The sequence below is a fragment of the Rhinatrema bivittatum genome, chromosome 3 (assembly GCF_901001135.1).
Source record: "Rhinatrema bivittatum chromosome 3, aRhiBiv1.1, whole genome shotgun sequence".
In the NCBI taxonomy this organism is placed as follows: Eukaryota; Metazoa; Chordata; class Amphibia; order Gymnophiona; family Rhinatrematidae; genus Rhinatrema; species Rhinatrema bivittatum.
In genome coordinates this window covers 432,716,991-432,730,665 of record NC_042617.1, presented here as the reverse complement: position 1 = coordinate 432,730,665, position 13,675 = coordinate 432,716,991, and the positions used below count along the sequence as shown (strand labels likewise).

General features: G+C 49.7%; 1 protein-coding gene across 1 annotated transcript in view; it reads left to right on the top strand.

Annotated features, from left to right (window-relative positions):
* MYT1L (myelin transcription factor 1 like) overlaps positions 1-13,675 on the top strand; it is an 822,727-nt gene that overhangs the window by 776,160 nt on the left and 32,892 nt on the right. The gene's annotated exons all lie outside the window — the stretch shown is intronic.

The window sequence follows — 13,675 nt, the reverse complement described above, 5'->3', positions numbered from 1 at the left end:
AGTCGTCGGAGAATGGGAAATGGTCCAATGAAGCGAGGAGCGAAGCGAGCTGAAGGAAGTTTAAGTCTTAAGTGCTTCATGGAAAGCCAGACTTTATCACCAGGCTTGTAGTCTGGAGCCTTGCAGTGATGAGCATCATATCCTTCCTTTGCTCGAAGTTCTGCTTTGTTAAGCATCTCTTTTGTCTGAGTCCAAAGTTGTTGAATATCTTTGGCAGTAGATTTAGCTGCTGGTGATGACACTGATAATGGAAGTGGCAATGGTGGCAGTGGTAGTTGTCCATAGACCACTTCGAATGGAGTTAATCCAGTGGATGTTGCTGAATGAGAATTAATGACAAATTCTGCCCAGGGCAATAGTTCACTCCAATCATTCTGGCGAGTGTTCACGTAGGCACAAATGAACTGCTTGAGAGTCCTGTTCATCCTCTCTGTTTGTCCATTGGATTGTGGATGGTATGTGGAGGTGAAGTCGAGAGAAATATCGAACTTCTTACATAGTGCCTTCCAGAAGTTAGTTGTGAATTGGCTCCTTGATCGGAGACTATGTGCGTAGGCAAGACACGCAGATGGAAGATGTGCATAATGAATAGCTTGGTGAGCTCCATGGCGGTGGGTAAGCCTGGGAGAGCCACAAAATGAGCCATCTTCGAGAACCAATCTACGGTTACCCAAATAGTGTTGGTTCCTCCTGATGATGGTAAATCTACCATGATGTCTGTGGCAATATGTGTCCATGGTTCTTCTGGCACTGGCAAGGGTTGGAGTAGACCCCATGGATGACCCGGCGGCGTCTTCTGTTTATTGCAGTTTGCACAGGAAGCGACGTAGGAGAATGTGTCTTCCTTCATGGTGGGCCACCAGTAATAGGTTTGAAGCTTAGACAGGGTTCTACGTTGACCAGGATGTCCTGAAAGTTTAGAGTCATGGGCCCAAGCCAATAACTTCTTTCTGAGGTTCTTGGGTACGATAGTCTTTCCTGCAGGTACTGAATGGGTAGCTGCCAATATGACCTTCTCTGGGTCAATGATGTGTTGCGGTTCTTCAGGTATGTCCTCGGAGAGGAATGAGTAAGATAGAGCATCAGCTCTGATATTCTTATCTCCAGGGCGGTACTTGAGCACAAAGTTGAATCTGTTGAAAAACAGAGACCATCTTGCTTGTCTATGATTCAGGTGCTGTGCGTGGTGGAGGTACTCCAGATTCTTACGGTCTGTGAAGACGGTTACTTATTGTTGCGTTCCTTTGAGCCAAGGGCTCCATTCTTCGAATGCCAACTTTATAGCCAGAAGCTCCTTATTTCCTATTCCGTAATTTTTCTCTGCAGGAGTGAAGCGGCGGGAGAAGAATGAGCATGGTTGTGGAACTTTTGAATCACCAGCCTGACTTAATACGGCCCCTACGCCAATGTCTGAGGCATCAACCTCCACGATGAAAGGCTTAGAGGGGTCTGGGTGTCAAAGACACGGCTTGCTAGAAAAGGCATCTTTTAGTTTCGGGAATGCAGCTATAGCCTCTGGAGACCAATTAGCAACATTGGCACCTTTCTTTGTCATAGCTGTAAGCGGTACTGTAAGAGAAGAGTAATTCTTGATGAAGGTCCTGTAATAGTTGGTGAAACCTAAGAAGCATCTAAGAGCTTTTAATCCGTTGGGTTGCGCCCATTTCTGGATACTCTCCAGCATCTGTGGATCCATTTGAATGCCTTGATTGGAGACGATGTAGCCTAAGAAAGGCACTGACTCTTTGTGAAATTCACATTTGGATAGCTTGGCGTAGAGATGGTTCTCCTGGAGTCTCAGTAGTACTCTCTTAACATCCTCCTGATGAGTGGTCATGTCTTGCGAGAATATCAGTATGTCGTCCAAGTAGACAACAACACACTTATAGAGGAGATCTCGGAAAATGCCGTTCATTAAATTTTGAAAGACAGCCGGGGCATTGCACAGGCCGAAGGGCATGACTAGATATTCAAAGTGACCGTCCCGAGTGTTGAAGGCCGTCTTCCACTCATCTCCAACTCGAATGCAAAGTAAATTGTAGGCTCCTTTCAAATCCAGTTTGGAAAAGATTTGTGCTCCTTGCAGTCTGTCGAATAACTCTGAAATCAGAGGCAGGGGGTAACGATCCTTTATTGTTATTTCATTAAGGCCCCTGTAGTCTATACATGGATGTAATGTACCATCCTTTTTGTCCACAAAGAAAAAGCCTGTGCCAGCAGGGGACTTGAATGGTCTTATTAAGCCTTTTTGGAGATTTTCCTGGATATATTCGGATATGACTTTATTTTCTGCCATGGACAGGGGTACACCCTACCCTTGGGTGGCTCCATATTAGGCTTTAAATTAATAGCGCAGTCATAAGGTCTGTGAGGCAGAAGTACATCTGCAGCTTCTTTTAAAAATACATCTTGAAAATATGCATATTGAGGCGGTAACCCCGGCATCACTGGGGTAGTAGGCATATAGGGTAACGGAACTACCTCCATCAGGCATTTATCATGGCAGTCTGGTCCCCATCTAGACAGTTCCAGTGTTGTCCAATTGAATTGAGGCATATGCTGCTGCAGCCAAGGTAATCCCTGTACTATAGGGTGCATGGCCTTCTCTAAAACAAAGAAGGAAATGGTCTCAGAAAGGAGGGCACCAGTCCGTAGACACACTGGTTCGGTGCGTAGTGTTACTTCACCTGGTAACACTCCATGGATGGATGAAAGAAGTAGTGGAGGCTTCATAGTGGAAGTGGGGATCCGTAGGTGCTCCACTAATTGTTGTACAATAAAATTGCCTCCTGCCCCGGAATCCACTAGGCAAGAGTCTGGTACTCTAAAGGTCAGCAGATCAAGGATACAGGGAACGAGAGCAGAGGAGAAGGAGTGGTGAGACCTAAGAAGAGTCCTCCCGCAGGACTTAGGTCTGCCAGTTTCCCGGACCTATAGGGCACTTTTGGACAGCATGACCAGCTTGTCCACAGTACATACACGGCCCCAATTTCTTCCGCGTTCTTCTCTCTTTTGAAGTCAGATGGCTGCAGCCTAACTGCATTAGGGATGTGAATCGTTTTTTGACGATTTAAAATATCGTCCGATATATTTTAAATCGTCAAAAATCGTTAGGGCCACGATACAATACCAATTCCCCCGATTTATCGTCAAAAAATCGTAAATCGGGGGAAGGGGGAGGGCAGGAAAACCGGCACACTAAAACACCCTAAAACCCACCACCGACCCTTTAAATTAAATCCCCCACCCTCCAGAACCCCCCCCCCCCCAATGCCTTAAATTACCTGGGGGTCCAGCGGCACACTAAAACACGGCACACTAAAACACGGCACACTAAAACCCCCTAAAACCCATCCCAACCCTTTAAATTAAATCCCCCACCCTCCCGAACCCCCCCCCCAAATGCCTTAAATTACCTGGGGGCCGTAGCCTTAAATTACCTCCGTAGCGGCGGTCCGTAGCTAAATCGGGGGAAGGGGGAGAGCAGGAAAAGCGGCACACTAAATCGTGTAGTCTTCAGCCGGCGCCATTTTGCAAAATGGCGGCGGCCATAGACCAAAACGATTCGACACAGGAGGTCGTTCCGGACCACCGCTGGACTTTTGGCAAGTCTTGTGGGGGTCAGGAGGCCCCCCCAAGCTAGCCAAAAGTTCCTGGGGGTCCAGCGGGGGTCCGGGAGCGATTTCCTGCCACAAATCGTTTTCCGTACAGAAAATGGCGCCGGCAGGAGATCGACTGCAGGAGGTCATTCAGCGAGGGTTCCGGACCCCCGCTGAACGACCTCCTGCAGTTTTCCGTACGTAAAATGGCGCCGGCCATATGCGTATGGCCGGCGCCATTTTACGTACGGAAAACGATTCGCGGCAGCAAATCGTTCCCGGACCCCCGCTGGACACCCAGGAACTTTTGGCCAGCTTGGGGGGGCCTCCTGACCCCCACAAGACTTGCCAAAAGTCCAGCGGGGGTCCGGAACGACCTCCTGCGTCGAATCGTTTTGGTCTACGGCCGCCGCCATTTTGCGGCGGCCATTTTGCAAAATGGCGCCGGCTGAAGACTCCACGATTTAGTGTGCCGCTTTTCCTGCTCTCCCCCTTCCCCCGATTTAGCTACGGACCACCGCTACGGAGGTAATTTAAGGCTACGGACCCCCAGGTAATTTAAGGCATTTGGGTGGGGGATTTAATTTAAAGGGTCGGGGTGGGTTTTAGTGTGCCGTGTTTTAGTGTGCCGTGTTTTAGTGTGCCGCTGGACCCCCAGGTAATTTAAGGCATTTGGGGGGGGTTCTGGAGGGTGGGGGATTTAATTTAAAGGGTCGGGGGTGGGTTTTAGGGGGTTTTAGTGTGCCGGCTCACGATTTTAACGATTTTCACGATACTTTACACACCCAAACGGCAACAATACGATTCCCTCCCCCTCCCAGCCGAAATCGATCGTTAAGACGATCAAGGACACGATTCACATCTCTAAACTGCATAGATTCTTCTTCGCCAGCTGCTGGGACCGAAGGAACAGGCCTGGGTGTGGACTTGTCTCGAACTTCACTCAGAAAGGGTTTCCTGGGAGTCTTGGTCTCTTGAACCTTGTCGCGAAGTCGGCGATCGATCCTTGTTGCCAATTTCACTAGTTCCACCAAGGTCTCAGGCATCTCACGAGCGGTGAGTTCATCTTTCAGACGAGAGTTCAGTCCTTCAAAGAAGAGGGTCTTCAGGCATCTTGGGTCCCAGGATAATTCAGATGCCAATGTCTTGAATTTGATAGTGAAGTCAGCTAGTGGTTTGTTCCCTTGCTTCAGGTGAACCAAAGAAGATCCTGCAATGGTATACCGGGCAGGATCATCGAAGACTGACTTAAACAGTTCGAGAAATCCTTCAAAGTCATGAAGGATTGGATCCTCATGCTCCCACAGTGAAGAGGCCCAAGACAATGCTCGTCCGTCTAGTTACGACAGGATGTAGGTAGTCTTGGCATAGGCTGTGGGAAAGTGGCCAGGTTGTAATGCAAAGTGCATCTAGCACTGGTTAATGAAGTCTCTGCATCTCCATACTTCTCCAGAGAAGTGGGTGGGAGCTGCTAGAGGCACCATAGTCTTGACCGTCACCTCAGATGGTTTAGCTTCTTTACCTGAGGTGGAAGGCAAGTTCATCTGTGTGTGCAGTAGAGATGTGAATCGTGTCCTCGATCGTCTTAACGATCGATTTCGGCTGGGAGGGGGAGGGAATCGTATTGTTGCCGTTTGGGGGGGTAAAATATCGTGAAAAATCGTGAAAAATCGTAAAATCGCAAAACCGGCACATTAAAACCCCCTAAAACCCACCCCCGACCCTTTAAATTAAATCCCCCACCCCCAATGACTTAAATAACCTGGGGGTCCAGCAGCGGTCCGGAACGGCAGCGGTCCGGAACGGGCTCCTGCTACTGAATCTTGTTGTCTTCAGCCGGCGCCATTTTCCAAAATGGCGCCGAAAAATGGCGGCGGCCATAGACGAACATGATTGGACGGCAGGAGGTCCTTCCGGACCCCCGCTGGACTTTTGGCAAGTCTTGTGGGGGTCAGGAGGCCCCCCCAAGCTGGCCAAAAGTTCCTGGAGGTCCAGCGGGGGTCAGGGAGCGATTTCCCGCCGCGAATCGTTTTCCGTACGGAAAATGGCGCCGGCAGGAGATCGACTGCAGGAGGTCGTTCAGCGAGGCGCTGGAACCCTCACTGAACGACCTCCTGAAGTCGATCTCCTGCCGGCGCCATTTTCCGTACGGAAAACGATTCGCGGTGGGAAATCGCTCCCTGACCCCCGCTGGACCTCCAGGAACTTTTGGCCAGCTTGGGGGGGGCCTCCTGACCCCCACAAGACTTGCCAAAAGTCCAGCGGGGGTCCGGAAGGACCTCCTGCCGTCCAATCATGTTCGTCTATGGCCGCCGCCATTTTTCGGCGCCATTTTGGAAAATGGCGCCGGCTGAAGACAACAAGATTCAGTAGCAGGAGCCCGTTCCGGACCGCTGCCGTTCCGGACCGCCGCTGGACCCCCAGGTTATTTAAGTCATTTGGGGGGGGTTCGGGAGGGTGGGGGATTTAATTTAAAGGGTCGGGGTGGGTTTTAGGGGGTTTTAGTGTGCCGGCTCACGATTCTAACGATTTATAACGATAAATCGTTAGAATCTCTATTGTATTGTGTTCCATAACGGTTTAAGACGATATTAAAATTATCGGACGATAATTTTAATCGTCCTAAAACGATTCACATCCCTAGTGTGCAGTAGATTAAATGCAGCGGTCAGTCCTTCCAACACAGTCTGTTGTTCGGAGATCCGCTGAGCCAGGCCTGGAATGGCCTGCAATGCAGTGAGCTGAGCCGGATCCATGGAGTTAGCAATCTGTTATAATCGCATGTGTTTTGTGGATCCTTGGGTTCTGTGGAGATGACCACACCCACAGGGAGGAGCCCCGTGAGGAGCCACAGCACTGGGCTAGCCTCGTACACACAAAACACAGGATAGTTCTTTATTAGACAGCTAGAAGATCTCCACCAGAGGTGGCAGTTGTGAGGCAGTCTGTGGTTGTAGTCTCAGGGACCTCGGTAGAGGGAGCCCTTCTCTCCTAGATGACGTCAGGAGGTTCCGCAGCAGGTCTCCCAGCGAGGAGAGGAGATACCGTGGATGAGATAGACTGAGAGTTAGAGTACTCACTAGGTGTTAGCTATTGGCATGCGATTCCACCAGGTATGTTGTAGAAGGTACAGGCACCGAGGCAGGGAGAGCAAGCCCTCAAGGAGCGAGTACCTGTTCCCTGAAAGGTACCTGAAATAAAGCAGAGGGCCCCCGAGGAGTGGGTACCCAGGTTAGCGGCAGAGTAGCATAGACAAGAATGGATTTGAGTCCTTGCTAACTTGGGGAGCTAGCAAATTGATGAAGGTAATATACCTGGATAGCATGACGTCAGCATGAGGGAACGCCCTCGAGGTTCGCGCCAAGGGTGGTACAAAGACGTGGGTTGCACGCACGTGTGCACCCTAGTAGGTACCTGGGAGGAGCAATGGCGGGAGGTTGCACCATAGTCGTTCTGGGGACACCAGAGAGGTCGGCTTGTAGACGCGGCAGTAGCCATCTTGCCCAGGTAAGCGGGAGGAGCCGTGAATAAGGTGAGGCAGACGGGGCAAAGCCGTCGAAGAACGATGGACGCAACAGATCCTGGAACGAGACTAGGAACAGGCAAGCAGATACACGAGCAAGGGCAATCTCAGGAACAAACCAACCCGATTGAGAAGGCAAGAAAGTGAGACCAGGAACTTCCTTTTAACTTCCCTTCAAACAGGGTGCACCGCAGAACTAGGACCCGCCTTCGAACCCATATCAGGGCGGCTAGTGCGCACACGCGTAGGGGCTTGGCTGGCTGTTGAGATGCCAAGGCCCAGCGTGGGGCCTGGCATGCAAGCAAAGGCCCAGCGACGCTGCCGCGGGATGCCGGGGCCTAGCCGGGCTTGCGAGGGCCGCGAGGGAGACAGGACCGGGGCCAGCTGGGTGACCCTGAAGGTGAGCGGTCCGCGGGTGGGACGACCGCGGGCAGGGCACGTAACAGTACCCTCCCTTCTAGGCCTCCCGCTACACGGCTGGGATTTCTAAGGATTCTGTCTATGGAAAGTTTTCAGAAGATCCTTGTCAAGGATATTCTGAGAGGTTTCCCACGAGTTCTCCTTGGCCCCATAGCCGTCCCAAGCAATGAGATACTCCCATTTACCCCGACGTCGTCAGACATCTAGGACTTCTCTTACCCGCAGAGAAGTATCAGGTTCTGCCGAGACGCGTGGAGCTGGAGGATCTTTGCGAGAGGGCCAGGACAAAACAAGAGGCTTCAGCAGGGACACGGGAAATGAGTTATGGATGCCCATGGACCGGGGTAGCTGGAGCTGATAGAAAACGGCCCCCACTCTTCTGATGACTGGGAAAGGATCGATATACTTCGGGGCCAGCCGATGGGATGGAAGTCGGAGACGAATATGGCGGGCACTTAGCCAAACTTTCTGGCCGGGTCTGAAGAGTGGAGCAGGTCTTCGATGAAGATCTGAAGGGTGCTTGGCGCGTTCAGCAGCCTGCGAGAGATGTTCTCTTACTTGGGTCCATACTTGGCGGATGGTTTGAGCCATGGATTGTGCTTCAGGATACAGAACCGGAACAGGAAGAGGCAGACGGGGCTGCCTTCTGAAGACTACTGAGAAGGGAAACACATTGGCGGCTGCTGCGAAATGAGTGTTATGGGACAGCTCAGCCCAAGGGAGGAGATCTGATCGATCATATTGTTGATCACTGACGTATGAGCGTAGGAATGCTTTCAAGGTCCGATTTGTCCTCTGGCTTGAGGGTGGTAGGCCGAGGTATAACTGAATGAAATATTAAATTTCTGACATAGGGAGCGCCATTACTTGGTGGCAAACTGCGGTCCCCGATTGGAGACAATCTCCTTGGGGAGCCCATGAATTCGGAAGATATTTTTCAGAAACAACTTTGCAAGTTCCGGGGCTGACAGGAGGCCCGGTAACGGGATGAAGTGCCCCATCTTTGAAAAGTGGTCGATTACGACCCAAATTACCATATTGCCTTGTGAGGGAGGAAGATCTGTGATGAAATCAGTTGAAATACTGGACCAGGGTTCCGTAGGCACTGGGAGTGGTTGTAGCAACCCCCAGGGCTTTCCTGTAGGTGGCTTTTGTTGTGGGCAGGTGGGACAGGAGTCTACATATTTCTGAGAGTCCTGTACCATAGTGGGCCACCAGTAGTGGCGGCGTAACATCTCCAGTGTCCTGGCATGGCCCGGATGGCCAGCTAGTTTCGAATCATGGGCCCATCTTAAGACCCACTTATGGAGTCAACGAGGAACTACTGTCTTCCCGACTGGGACAGTAGTAGTCTCTGCTATGGATATACAGGCAGGATCAATAATATAGCTAGGAATTTCTGGTAAGTCTTCGGGTTCAAAGGAGTGAGACAGCGCGTCAACTCGCTGATGTTTGGAACCGGAGCAGAAACAGAGATTAAAATCAAATCTCTCGAAGAATAGGGTCCAGTGGGCCTGCTGGGGGTTTAGCAGCTGGGCCTCCTTGAGGTGTTCTAAGTTCTTGTGATCCATGAATATAGTGAATTTATACTGAGCCCTTTCCAACCAAGGGTGCCATTCTTGAAGGGCCAACTTCACTGCCAATAGTTCATGATCGCTCACTGTGTAACGTTGTTCCGTGGGCGTGAACTTGTGCAAATAGAAGGAGCACGGAGTTAATTTGCCTGTGGACGAGTGCTGGCTTAAGACTGCCCCGGCTCCAACTACTTCAACTATAAATGGATGTTTGGGATCCGGGTGGTGGAGACACGGACCAGAGCTAAAGGCATCCTTGAGTCTCTGGAAGGTCACAATGGCTTTCGGTGTCCAGACTCGGATATTAGCCCCCTTCTTCATCATTGATGTAAGTGGGGGGACCATAGAGGAGTAGTTAGCAATGAAGCTTCGATAATAGCTAGTGAAGCCCAGGAACCATTGTAAGGCTCAAAGCCCCACTGGCTGGGGCCAGTCTCGGATTCCTTGGACCTTCTCGGGGTCCATGGAAAAACCACGGTCAGATATGATGTACCCTAGGAAAGGTAGTTGAGTACATTCAAAGAGACATTTCTCTAGCTTTGTGTAGAAATGATTCTCTCATAATCGCTGGAGGACAGTACAAACATGTGCCTGGTGACTTCCAATGTCCTTGGAAAATATCAGAATGTCATCAAGGTAGATGATGACAACAAACTTGTACAGGAGGTCCCTGGAGATCTCATTCATAAAACGCTGGAAGATGGCTGGGGCATCGCATAGCCCAAAGGGCATGGCCACATATTCATAATGACCATCCCTCATATTAAACGCTGTCTTCCAGATGTCCTCAGGTTGAATGCGTACTATATTATATGCATCTCTCAGATTCAACTTGGTAAACACTTTAGCACCTTCGAGGTGATCAAATAACTCACTTATGAGAGGGAGTGGGTAACGGTCTTTACGCATTATAGTGTTTAAACCCCGATAGTCAATCCAAGGGCGGAGCCCACCATCTTTTTTCTTCACAAAGAAGAATCCCACTCTTGTGGGTGAATCAGATGGTCAGATAAAACCCTTTCCCAAGTTTTCTTTTATATACTCTGACATAGCCTGCATCTCAGGCTGTGACAAGGGATAGGTTCTGCCTTTGGGAGGCATCGTGCCCAGCAGTAACTCAATAGGACAGGTAAACTTACGTAATGGAGGCAAGGTGTCTGCTTTTTGCTTGGAGAATACATCGCTGAATTCTGCATACTGCGGCGGCAGGCCAGGAAGTGTGGTGGACTTCAAAACCGGGATCACGGGAGACACTGGCTGGAGACAAGTGGCTTGGCATATAGGACCCCACCGTACCAACTGCAGGGACTGCCAGTCAAACTGGGATTCATGAGTCTGGAGCCAAGGCAACCCCAGGATTACCGGGTGTATTGAGTGTTTTAATACGGAGAAAGCAATTTCTTCTTTGTGTAGTGTGCCTACTGATAGGTGAATGGCCACCGTCCAATGGGTGATTAGACCGGGAAGATGCTCTCCTTGGATGGAGGCTAAATGAAGGCTCACCTCCAATGTTTGAAGAGGTATTCCCAAAATCTTGACGATATTGTCCATAATGAAACTGCCACTAGCTCCGGTATCAATGAGGGCAGTGGTTGCGAATGTGTGGGTCTTGATACCCAAGGATACTGGAAGCAAGAGTTGAGGGCCAGAAACAGTTGCTCCCAAGCTCGGGACCCCCACCGGGCTTAGGCGTTGCAGTTTCCCAGACGAACCGGGCAGCACTGTAGACAATGTCCAGAAGTGCCACAGTAAAGGCAGAGCCCTTCCTTTCTCCGACGGAGATGTTCAGTGGGAGACAACCATCCCCGATTCACCTCCATGGGTTCCACCATGGAGACAACTGAAGGTGTTTCGTTTTTTGCAGGAGTGCAGGGTACAGTAGTAGGTCGAACTGGAGAAGGGCTTGGAGCCTTTACTTCTAGGCATTTTTGCCGGAGACGATGATCGAACCTTCTGGCAAGCGAGATCAGGTCCTCTAGAGACGTGGGAGTCTCATGGACCGAGAGTTCATCCTTGAGAGCAGACGAGAGTCCATTCAAGAAGATGGCTTGTAGGCAATTCTCTTGCCAGTCAAGCTCTGTGGCTAAAGTTTAGAACTCCACCATAAATTCCAAAAGGGTCCTTGCCCCTTAATGAAGGTGGAGTAGACTGTGGCCAGCGATAGCCATCCGACCAGGATCTCCAAAGGTCTGTTTGAAGAGAGCAAGAAACTCAGACATCTTGGAGAGGATAGAATCAGAGTGTTCCCATAAGGGAGAGGCCCATGCCAGGGCCTTCCCTTCCAACCAGGACAGGATGAACGTGACCTTCATGATCTCCTTCAGAAACAAGGAAGACTGGAGGGCAAATTGCATAAAACACTGGTTAAGAAAACCACGACAGGAGTATGGGTCTCCATTATATCTAGGAGGTGCAGGAAGTGCCAGAGTTGCTCTAGGAAGCATAGTGGCCGGGAGGCCCACAGGATTGTAACAGCAGTCTCTTGAATCTGGGAGTGTAATTCCTCTACGGAGGAAGCCAGCATCTCCAATGTTTGGTGGTGTTGCTTTACAGTAGCGGCCAGTCCTAGTAGGGCTCTGGAGGCGGGAGACTTCGCCGAGTCCATGGCCTTGGCAACCTGTTGCGCTCGGGGGTGGACCCCTGGCCTGTGGCAGTGCAGGAACCGACCACAGGGGGCGGAGCACGAGAGGAGGCAGAGGCAGGGTTGATCTTCAACACTGGAAGCCCGCAGTCCCCCCGGGAGGAGCCTGTAGGGACCAGGGCTGCTGGGACTTAGGTGGGCCTTGCAGGGTCTCCTGGGAGTGTCAGAGTCCAACTTGCCCACAGAGGCAGGAAGAGTGCTATCGGGTTCAAGGCTAGAAACAGGTTGGAGATAGGTGAACCAGAAGAGCGTTGGTGATGACAAGGCTAGGGACAGAGCCAGAATCAAGCAAGGTCAGACGGGCAAGGTCAAAGTCCAGGAATCTGAGGAGTGGTCAACGAAGCAAGGGTCAAGATCCAGAGGTCAAGCAAGGTCAAGAACAGGCTGAGGTCTTAGGCAGGCAGCAGGCAGGCAGGCAGGTCAGGAACAAGCTGAGGTCTTTGGCAGGCGGCAGACAAGACAGGAACAAGCTGTGGTCTTTGGCAGGCAGCAGGCAGGCAGACAAGTCAGGAACAAGCTGTGGTCTTTGGCAGGTGGTAGGCAGGCAGATGAGTCAGGAACAAGCTGTGGTCTTTATCAGAAAGGCAGTCCGAGGTAAGACCGGGATGACGAACAATGAAGACAGGAACAAGCAGGGCAAGGAAGCATGTACAAGCTGGAACGGAACTTTAACAGAAGGATCCTGGAACAAGACTAGGAACAGGCAAGCAGATACACGAACAAGGGCAATCTCTGGAACAAATCGACCCAATTGCCAAGGCAAGGAAGTGAGGCCAGGAACTTCCTTTTAACTTCCCTTCAATCAGGGTGCGCCGCGGAACTAGGACCCACCCTCAAACCCATATCAGGGCGGCTGGTCCGCGTGCACGTAGGGGCATGGCTGGCTGTTGAGACACCGAGGTGAGGAGACAAAATCATGAGTCAGGAAAACCTGCTATTTTTACTTTTTATGTGAAATTCTATACAATTTGATATATTTATTTGTTGTACCAAAAGTGTTTCTTAAAAAATGTGTATATTTATTTTTTTAAGTAAGCCGGGCATTTTTTTCCCCTGAGGAAGCCTTCTCTGGCGAACCACAGACCTGTATTGGTATTGTAACTGCACAAACAGGAACAACTAATTTGCTGAGCAAACTCTATATAATAATGGATTCAGAACATTCAATTGTCTTGTAAGAATGGATTGAGTGTAGTATCTCTTGTCTAGCTACTAGGAGATATAACTTTTTGAGCCTCAGAGTTTTTTCACCTTTTGTAGATATATTTATGTATTTTCTTGACATGTTTATAATGTACTATTTAAGATATGTGCTAAACTTGTAATAAAAATTGTATTATTGAATGTAAATTGTAACAGTGCTTTATGTGGATATTTGTTTATGATTTATATATAGTATATATATATTTTGTTTTCTTGGTAGCACTAAAAGTGTTAAGTGGTTGCTGAGGCAGCGAGGCATTTTTGAAAAAGCTGAAGAAAAAACTGCAAAGTCAGAGGTTTAGAAAAGAAAAAAAATTATGAGTCTACTGAATTAGAGATATGGGTCTGTTTTCTGCTATTGGATGATGACACCCATGTTTGATGGCTAATTTAGCCCTTCTTGTTGACAGAGAATTCAAGACACATCCTCAGATAGATTAAGGGAATATAATTCTATCCTCTCAGCATCCAGGCTATGAGGACTAGGGACCTGATATTAGGATTACACAGTATTCCCTGGATCTGAATGGAGCACTAGGGAATTCATCAATCTGATTAGTACCCTGATGTACAACTCCTGGAGGAGCAGAAACCAAATTTATCTCAGCCAATAAAGGGTTATGAGGATCATGGTCCCCTAGTTTATTATGAGTTTTAGCAGATTTTTTTGCCACCAGAGGAATTGGAGGATAAGCAAACAGCATTCCCTTTCCCC